This window comes from Antechinus flavipes, chromosome 5 (assembly GCF_016432865.1).
Source record: "Antechinus flavipes isolate AdamAnt ecotype Samford, QLD, Australia chromosome 5, AdamAnt_v2, whole genome shotgun sequence".
Taxonomy (NCBI): Eukaryota; Metazoa; Chordata; class Mammalia; order Dasyuromorphia; family Dasyuridae; genus Antechinus; species Antechinus flavipes.
Genome location: NC_067402.1, coordinates 225,414,569 through 225,425,331, shown reverse-complemented (window position 1 = coordinate 225,425,331; position 10,763 = coordinate 225,414,569).

Below are 10,763 nucleotides of genomic sequence, written 5' to 3'. Positions count from 1 at the left end.
AACAGGGTGGAAATTTGTTTGCACTATCTTTTTTCCAAGTGTGTCTGTGTCCTGAAAACTAATTGCAAGGGAAAATAGTAGTGGAGGCAGATGAGAGGGTAGAAAGATTTCCCAGATAGGAAAATACATATTTGATGTGTACCTAGTACCTACCTGTGTACTTTACTGACTAATAATTAGAAATCTCTTAATGGAGAACAGGGGGGAAGTATTGAGCATCTCCTCAAGACTCAAGGAATCTTGCTAAAGGCTGAAAGACTATTTGTAGATGATATTGAAGGGAAGATCCTTATTTGAGTTTAGGTTGGAGTAAATGGTATCTAAGGTCCCTTTCAACTTGAAGATTCTCTGGCATCATAATTCACACTACCTGGAGGGATGCTCAATTAATATTTACTAAATAATTGATGATTTATTTGCTTTTTCTTCTTTTTTTATTAAAGCTTTTTTGTTTTCAAAGCATATACATGGATAATTTTTCAACATTAACCCTTGCAAAACCTTGTGTTCCAATTCCCCTCCTTTCTCCTACCCCCTCCCCTAAATGGCAAGTAGTTCAATATATATTAAACATAGTAAAATATATGTTCAATCCAATATATGCATACATATTTATACAATTATCTTTCTACACAAGAAAAATCAAATCAAACAGGAAAAAAATGAGGAAGAAAATAAAATGCAAGCAAACAACAACAAAAAGAGTGAAAATGCTATGTTGTGAACCACACTCAGTTCCCACAGTCCTCTCTCCAGGTGTAGATTTGATGACTTATTAATTGGTTACTAATTCTCTTCCAGGAAGACAGCAGAGTGCTCTGTCTCAAGTGACTGGGCTGGTTTCTTTCTGCTTTGGCTGGAATGCCCAGATGGTGGCACTCCTGCCCCATGAAACACAAGGTCCCCAGACTTGGTAGATACAAGGAAGATCATTTCTGGAGCCTCTACCCTGAGTGCTGTGGGGTTCAGAAACTTTGGGTGTGGAATGAATGTAAGAGAAAGTGGAAATTGGAGGAGAGTAGGGGAGAGAAAGGAAGGAAAGAAACATTTATATGCACCTACTGTGTGCTAGGCCCTGAAGAATCCTTCAACCTGATACACTAATTTCTTCCCAAATTCTCAGAAGACAATATTTGGGTTAGATTGGCAGATAGAGTTAGCGTTAGGGTGATTTTTTTTATAAAGTCTGTTTCCTCATCTGTTGAAGAGATTCAGAAGCTTTATAATGACTATCTCATTGGATCTTCACAATCACCTTGGAAGGAAGTAGTTGTAACTTTCTCCATTTTACACTTGAGGAAACTGAGGCAAATATAGGTTAAGTGACTTGCCCATGCCCACTGGGCTTGTAAGGTCTGATGATAGATGTGAATTCAGTTAGCTGGCTCAGTGGATTAAGTGCTGGGCCTGGAATCAGGAAGATTCATTTCCTTGAATTCAAATCCAGACTTAGACACTTATTAGCTGTATGACCTTGTCAAGTCACTTATCCTGTTTGCCTCAGTTTCTTCATCTGTAAAATAAGATGGAGAAGGAAATGGCAAATTACTCCAGTGTGTTGGCCAACAAAACTCCAAATGGTGTCTGATATAACTGTTAAGATGACTGAACAGCAAACTTCTTGATTCCAATTTCTATCCACTCACCATCCAACAGGAAGAGGAGAGGGTGAAAGAAGGGAAGTGAGGGAGAGGAGAGAAGATAAGGAATCTCTTCTAACTATCCATCAAGACAGAGGACAGAGTGGGAAACGAATGTGAACTATCTGCATTTTTGTTTTTCTTCCTGGGTTATTTTTACCTTCTGAATCCAATTCTCCCTGCGCAACAAGAGAACTGTTCGGTTCTGCAAACATATATTGTATCTAGGATATACTGCAACATATCCAACATATAAAGGACTGCTTGCCATCTGGGGGAGGGGGTGGAGGGAGGGAGGGGAAAAAAATCGGAACAGAAACGAGTACAAGGGATAATGTTGTAAAAAAAATTACCCTGGCATGGATTCTGTCAATGTAAAGTAATTATTAAATTAAAAAAAAAAAAAAAGACAGAGGACAGAGGTTCAAATTCTGCTTCTGATGCCTACTACTCATGGGTCCTTGAGACCTCAATCTTATTATCTGTAAAATGAGGGGACTGGCCTTTCTAGAGCTCTCCTCCTGTGATAAAATGAGGTCAAGAAGGTATATGAGTGTGTTTGTGGATGTTTGTGAATGCAAGTGTGTGTGTGTGTGTGTGTGTGTGTGTGTGTGTGTGTGTGTGTAAGACAGACAGAGACTGAGACACAGAGAGAGACAGAGAGACCAAGAGAGACAGAGAGACCGAGAGAGACAGAGAGAAAAACAGAGACAGAGACAAATAGAGACAGAGACAGAGACAAAGAGAAAGACAGAGACAGACACACATACAAAGACAGAAACAGAGACAGAAATAGAGACAGAAAGAGACAGAGAGAGAGAAAGACAGAGAGTTAGTGACAGTGTATAAAAACAGAGAGGGACAGAGACACAAAAAGAGACAGAGAGAGACAGACAGAAAGATACACCCACAGAGGCAGAGACAGGAAGAGACATATACAGAGGCAGAGAGACAGAAAGACAGAGACAGAGGCAGAGACAGAGAGAGAAGGAGAGATAAAGGGAGAGACAGAGAGAGACAGAGATGGAGAGAGATACACAGAGAGAACAGTTGTGTAGAGGTATTTGTGTCTTTAATTATGAGGCTTAGTGGTATCAAGAAGACCTTGGTTTAAGTCTTGCCATTGATCCACATTACATGTATGACCAAAATCACTCTCTAATGAATAAGATTGTAAATTCCAGGCTAACCAGGAATCTACAATTAATTGGTGGAAGAAGTTTCCAAAATGGAAATTCCTTATGCCATATGTCCATAATATAAGTATTTTTGTGGCTGAGTCCGTAAAAGCACAATAAAGATAATAATAATAACTTATATATTGGTAAGTTATTGGGAAAATTAGTCTAATTATTTGGGTCTTAATTTCCTGATTTGTAGAATAGAAATGACAATTAGCTGGTACAGTGGATAGAGAGCCAGCAATAGAGTTAGAAAACCTGAGTTCAAACATAGCTTCAGATACTTACTGTTTGCCTCAGTTCCCTCATTTGTAAAATGAGCTGGAGAAGGAAATGACAAACTACTTCAGTATCTTTTCCAAGAAAACCCTAAATGGGAACACAAAGGGTCAGACAGATTGAAATGATTGAATAACAAGAAGAAAAGAATAGAGATAGCATTATTTCCTCATAGGGCTGAAAATTGTTTCTTATTTCTGCAGGTTCCTACCTCTTGGTCCACAGGATGGGAGATTTACAATATGGAGGCTTACAATATAGCAGACACATAGGATTGTAGCTCTAGCACTGGAAGACCATCTAGTCAAATGCCTTTATCTTATAGATATAGATATCTTATAGATATAGGGCAGGGACATTTTAATTTTAATTTTGATTTGGTATAAGGGTTTAATGTATAGATATAGATAAGATCTTATGGATTTTATCTATCTATATATACATATACATATATATATATAATATACACACATCCTTATAGATAGTATACACACATATACATACACACACATATAATTTATCAAAGTGAAGTTGAGGCTCAGGGAGGTCAATGTCAGAGGCAGGATTTGAAGCCAGATCCTTTCATTCCAGTCAAGCTCTTTCCACTGGACCAAAATCCCTTCTTTCCAATAGTAAGTGTTAGGAAAACATGGCCCCAGGGGCTCGTTTTCTTCACTCCAGGAACCATCCTTTTGGTGTAGGGCAGCCTTATTTCTCCTCTGGACTGTCACAATCACCTTCTAATTTTTCTCTGCCTCAAGTCTCTCCATACTCTCTACTCCATCCTCTTCTTACATGCAAAGAGATTTTCCAAAAGGGCAGATCTGGCTAAATCATCTTCTACCTCCCATTCAATAACCTTCAGTGGCTCCCTATTACTGCTAAGGCCAAATAGAAAACCCTCCGTTTGGCATTTAAAGCACTGATGACTTGCCCTCTTTCTGTTTTTCTCCTCTTCTTACACCTGACTCCAGGAACATCTTTCTCATACCCGACACTCGCTGTGTCCCTTCACTGGTTGCCCCACTTCAGGATTGCCTCCTCACCTCTGCGGCCTGACCTCCCCAAGTTCTTTGAGTCTCAGCTCCAATTTCCCCTTCTGCTGTCCCCATATCTCTGCTCTGACCTCCCTCCCTTCGGAAATGACCTCCAATCTTTATTATAACCATAATTATTATATAAAATATTACATTACATATGTATATATCTAAATACACATGTGTGTTTGTATGTATATGTAAGTATTTATGTGTGGGTATATCTCTACATCTCTTAGCAGTTATTTGTATTTTGTCTTCTCCATTGGAATGTAAGCTTCTCAAGGATAGGAACTGTGGAGTTTTTTTGCCTTTGTATTCTCAGTGCTTGGCAGAGTGTCTGGAACACTTAAAGAACTTAATAAATGCTTGATGACCGCCTTGATTATTCTCAAATCTTTGTGTTTTCCTCATCTCTGTACTTAGGGTTCCAGAGAGGGCCCTATTCTATTCTATTTCTTCTTCTTCTTTTTTTTTTTTTAATTTTAATAGCTTTTTATTTACAAGTTATATGTATGGGTAATTTTACAGCATTGACAATTATATATATAATATCTTTTTATTTACAAGTTATATGTATGGGTAATTTTACAGAATTGACAATTGCCAAACCTTTTGTTCCAGTTTTTCCCTCCTTCCCCCCAACTCCTCCCTCAGATGGCAGGTTGACCAATACATGTTAAATATGTTAAAGTCCTATTCTATTTCTAACCATCTCCTATAGACTATAGGGGAAGGCAGGCTGAAGGTGAAACTTATTTATCTATTACTTAGCAGCCATGTGACCTCTGTCACATATGTTATACACTAATCCAAGCTGCCCCTCCTAATACTTTTATCATTTATATCAAGGAATAGGTCTCATTACATGGGATGGGAGGGAGGAGAGAAATGTGGCCCTCTGGGGGTTGTGGTAGAACAGACAGTCCATGCTAGAGTTCCCTTATCTGCAGAATGAGAAGTTGGTCTAGTTGGTCTCTTAACTCTATAGTTAGAAAACTTTGGGGAATTTGTTGAACTTCTGACCCTAGGATCTGAGTTTAGGCTTAAATTTTGGGGTAGAAGGTCAGACAACAAACTTCTTCCACTCAACAAATATTTATTAATATCCATTGTATGCAAAGCACTGGTGGGAAGATAAAAGACTTGAGATAAGATAAAGTCTCTTCTCTGATAGCTCACAGCTTAGTGGAGGGAAGGAGAGGAGAGGAAAGAGTCTGGATTTGGTGTCAGAATTCCTGGGATCAGATACCACCCTGAATACCAGCCCTGTGACCACGAACAAGTCACATAAATCCTGGCGCTGTCCAGGGAAGATCTTACTATGGGAGTGAAAAGAACTCCAGACTGGGAGTCAGAGGACCTGGGGTCAAATATTTCTTCGATTACTCGCTATCTATGAGAACAATGGACCGCTGAGCCTCCGCTTCCTCATTTGGAAAAAAAAGGGGCAGCTACGTGGCAAAGTGGACGGAGTACCAGATCTGAAGGAGACCTGAATTCACATCACACTTTCTAGCAGTGTGAACTGGGCCAGTCACTTAGTCCTGTTTTCCTCCGTTTCCTCATGTGTAAAATGAGCTGGAGAAGGAGATGGCAAACCCCTGCAGTATCTTTGCCAAGAAAACTCTCAAATAGGGTCATGAAGAGTTGGACATGATTGAAAATGGCTGAACAGAAAAGCTATAAAAAATGAAATGGATCATAATGCAATAATAGCATCAAAGATCTGTTCTATAATCTGTAATTATAACATAATTATAATTTATATTATACATAAATTATAATATAATTAAAAATATAATTCTGTGGTCAGCTCAGGGAGCTCCAAATCCTCTAATAATTAATAAATGATAAGAGTGTTAGGAGGGGCAGCATGGTACTACGCCTAGAGTTAGAAGTATACAAATGTTGCCTAACAGACAAAATGCTTAAATTTTCCTGGGACCCAGTTGATCCTTCTGGGAAGTGGAGAGGAAGTAATTCCTGAGTGTAAACTCTTTGTGGGCAGGGACAGTTTAATTTTGATTTTGATTTGGTATAAGGGCTTAATGTATAGGGATTTGTTAATGAAGAAAAGATAACAAAAATATTTTGAGACACCTCCTCTCCCCCCTTTCTTTTAAGTGTTTAGGACCAGTGGGTGCTGGGAGCAGGGACTCTTAGGATCCCATTTTCTGTCAGGAGATATACATACATTGGTGCATCCGACTATAACTGCCATGTGGGGCTTTAGGTTGCCGCTGAGAAAGGAATGCTTTCTGACTATAATTGAGGAGGCTGAGCAAAGGAAGGGGTGGCAGACAACCCTATTTCCTGTTTATTCTCCATGTAGAAATCCTGCACAGGTCTTGGCTTGTTGGGAATGTAGCTTGCCTGCTTGGCCCCTGAGAGGGGAGACGCAGCCCTGTCCACAGAACACCAGCCTCTGATCCTTTTTATCCCCTTCCTCATTCTAATTCCACTTTCTTTTCTTTTATCTCCTTCCCCGACTCTCCATGGCTCACTCCCCAAATAAGTCATTGAGGGAATCATGGACCCTTCAAGCTTCCACAAACTCTGCTCTCAACAGGAGTGAATGGGAAATTCTCTAGGGCTGAGTTATGGACGTGGTGGAGATTTGGGAAGGAATCTAGAATCAGGGACACTGAGTGAAGGAGCAAAAGCTGGATACTAGGGTAGAGGGTGGGAGTTGAGGGACCATTGGAGGAGGGAGGAAGAGAATGGTAGTGGGTCCAGACAGGGCTGAGAGTATTTTTTGGGAAAAGGTCAGATGCTGAGGAGAACATCAAGAAAGTGTAGGGACTGAGAGGCTTTGAAGTAAAAAGGGCCACTGAAAGGGAAAAGGCTGAGGAATCACTAGGGGAAAGGATAGAAGTCTCAGAGGCTTTGGGAAGAGGGCCAAGGGTTGGGGTTGGGTAGAACCCTGGAGGGATAGGATAAAAGCTAGGAGACATAGAGGGAGCTGAACAAGGCTTGGAGACTCTGAAAGGAAAAGGGTTGGGCTGGAAGACACTGACTCAAAGGAGCTGGGGATACTTGGGAAAGGATCCAGGGGTTAGGGAGTTTGGGGTGATAGCCTCAGGACTGGGCAATAGAGCCTGAGTACTTCCAAGTTCTCCTCATCTCAAGAATCTAGGGGTAGGACTAGGCCTGTACTAGAGATAGAGTATAGCTTCTAGGAGAAATATAGACATAATCTTGAGGTCCCCAGACTTAGGAGTGCTATTGTTCTAACAACCTGTTTGTCAATGATCCTAAAGTCTCCTGGCTTTAGGAATTCTATAGTATAGTCCTAGAAAAATTGCTGACTTCTAGATAACAATCTGTGGGTCAGTGATAACAGGGTTTCTGAGACAAATGCTGAGGTGCATACCAGACCACTCCTCAACCCCACCTCTAAACCATAAAATTCAATATTGAGGTGCATACCAGACCACTCCTCAGTTCTACCTCTAAGCCATAAAACTAGCATATCAGTGACATGAAGAACCATATCTCTCTGTCTTTTCTTATAAATTTATCTTCTTGCTTCTGGCTCTTTGCTAAATCCTTTTAGAATTTAGCCCATTTTAATTGGTGTTAAAATTATAATAAACTTTGCCCTTTGACTTGGAGATGGGTTCAAGCTGCAAATTCTTTTGAGACACCTTGTGACACTGGTCCATAACCTCAACCTTTTGGGGTCTCCTCTTGAACTGCAACACTAGGATTATCTATTTGTCTGGCCCTCAGCTGCTAAGGATTGAGCTATGGGGTGGGGACCCCTGTCTCATTTAATGAGAAAAACCAGTCATACAGTGAGATGAGGCTCTGGGCCAAGCAGGCCCCTTAGCAACAGGGCAGGCTGAGGCAGGCTATGGGGAGGGAGCAGGGTGGGGCTCACCTGGGGAGCTTCTAGAAGCCCTGGGGAGGAGAGGGGCCTGGGAGGGAGGGGGCTGCTATGGTCTCTTATCATTGTCCTCAGCAGCCCAGTAGAGCCCATCTCTTGCTTTGTTCTGGGGAGTTCCGTTCCCTGTGAGAATCTGGTTTATTCAAGTAGGAGCATGTCTCTTTTGAGTCCAAGGAAGGCAGGACACTAGCTGATAGGTACTATTGCACCACCAACAGCATCCCCAGTAGCAACCAAGAATTCATACAGCGAGATTCTACTCCATCTTCATCTCCTCCCAAGGGGTTCCAGAGAATCTTTTCTCAGACCCATAATAGCAAACAAAAGAGATTCCACATAGAGAAGCCTGGAAAAGAAATCACTGAGGAGTTTGGGGGAAGAAGAGGTTTAGGGTAGAATTTGGGGTTGGGGATGGAGTAGGATTGAGATTTGATATAGCATTAAAATTTAGGGGTAGAAATTGGGGTTAAGGGAAAAGTGAGGCTTTCTCAAAACATTCTGTTTCACACAGGGTCAGATTTTGGGGTAGATTGAGCTGTGATATAGAATTGATTTGGGGTAGGTTTGGGTTTCATAAAGAATTGAGGTTTGGGGTTAGTTTGTATAGGATTTGTTGTAGAGTTAAGGTCTCTTTCTTTCCCTATGTATGTATGTGTATACACACACACACACACACACACACACACACATATATATATTTGAGTCTTAGTTCTCCCTAACCTATCCAGGATGAAAGTGCAATAAGATAGAACTACTACTAATTGGCACAGAGGCCTTGACCTATTCTGGGTCCTATTTGGGTCACTTTGCTCCTTCTCAGAAAGCCTGGTGGCCCCTCCTACAGGCTGACCATATTGATACCAGACTTAGGGCAGATACCGGGTTGGCTTTGGCCCAGAAGTCCTGTGCTTGAGGGGTCTACCATCCTTAGACTCCCTTTCTCCTTAGTCTCCCCTAGTAATAGACATCACAAGTATGTCATCCTTATGGCCAGATTCAGTGTTGGGAATTGATTTAGGATTAAGGTAGAGATTTAGGATTGAGTTTTCAGAAAATAATACTGACAGAAGTATTGGTAAAGTGTCAGTCTGAGAAGGAACTCCATGTGATACCAGAGGTGTTGCTGTGGCAGTAGCTGCTTTTGTCCAGCCTTCCTTAAACTCACAGGAAGATTGGTGTTACTTTACAATTAACCAGCAAGATAATATAACTTTTAGTTTGCCTAATAATTTCTCATGGATAGTAGGCTTTGAGGTCTTATCCAAGTTTCTTTTGCTCATGTCCAAAGGATATCTTGTATGCGTGTTCCAGCAGTCCCAGCCGGCCAGAAAGGTCTGGGCGAAGGACTCCTAGCTGACCACGTTCTGAATACCATGAAGGGTGCCATCAAATTATTCCTTGGGATTATTTTTTTAAAGGACAATCTATAGCTCTAGAGCCTTTATTCCCTCATCTGGAAAATGCACGGGTTCCATTTCTATAATCTTTATTTATATTGCACAGGCAAGCAACCTTTGGTGTCCACATACACATTATCTGTTATTAAACATAGGAAAAATGTCAAAGAAAATTGTTGCATTTAAGGGGTTTTCTGGCCTTTCCAGAGTACTTCAAGTAATCCTCTATTAATCCTCAAGTCCTGGAAATTAGAAGGGAAATAAGAACAGAAGGGAGAGGAGGTGAGTTGCTGTCCAGGTAGGGCGCAGCTGTGGGTCCTAAGCTGTGTGTGTGTGTATGTGTGTGTGTGTGTGTAAAACACAAGAGGTCAAGCTAGTCTCTTGAACTTCTCCCCAACTTTCTCCTTTTTTGCTTTCTGATTAGTGGGTTTCTTCTTTCACTCCTTCAGTGTTATAGACCTTCCAGAAGTTCTTGGTATCTCTGCTCCCTTTAATGAAAGGGAAAAGGAGGAAGTCTTTTCAAGGCAAAGAAAGGAAGAAGAGAAAAGTCAACTCTAGATACCAGTGTCCATCTGTCTTTTGTCTGTTCCTATTGCAAGGCTTCTTGCCTCAGGTCAAGGGTGCATTCTTCTGCATCAAATGTCTCTATGACTCAGTTTCCCTTGTGGGAACCTTTTGGATTTCTCTAGTTCCCACAGAGATGAAATAATAATAGCAATAATAAAAATGACAGCTTATAATAATAATAATGATAATGATAACTGGTATTTATATGGTGATAGGGGTTGGACTTAGGATTTCCTTTATGGAGGGAAATCTTAGCTAAAGAAATTCCCTCTACCAATACAGGCCCCTCACCTTTTCTTATATATATAGGATTTGCCTAGATCAGTGGGGCCAAGCTCCAGTAGAAATGGAAGGGTCACTAAGCCATAAATAAGTATATTGACTTAGAAGACCAAGTATGTGTGTGTGTATGTATACATGTGTATGTATATATGTATACATATATACACATGCTTTTTATTAATATCTAAATAAATCACAATATGATGAAAACTATCTTTTAACTTTGGGACATACTCAGCAGTGTTGTAAGCTTGATGGGGGCTCTCTGTGTATTTATATCTCTGCTCTAGTTTAGCATCGAGGCTAAATGATTTGCCCACAATTACAGAACCAGGATATGTTATAAGTAGGACTTGAACTCAGGTCTTTCTATCTTTGAGGCTCATTCTCTACCCACTATGATCTACTAATTTTATATTTTCTTCATGATACACTGTGGGGAGCATTCATATTATATATACACTATATCTATCTATATCTATATACCC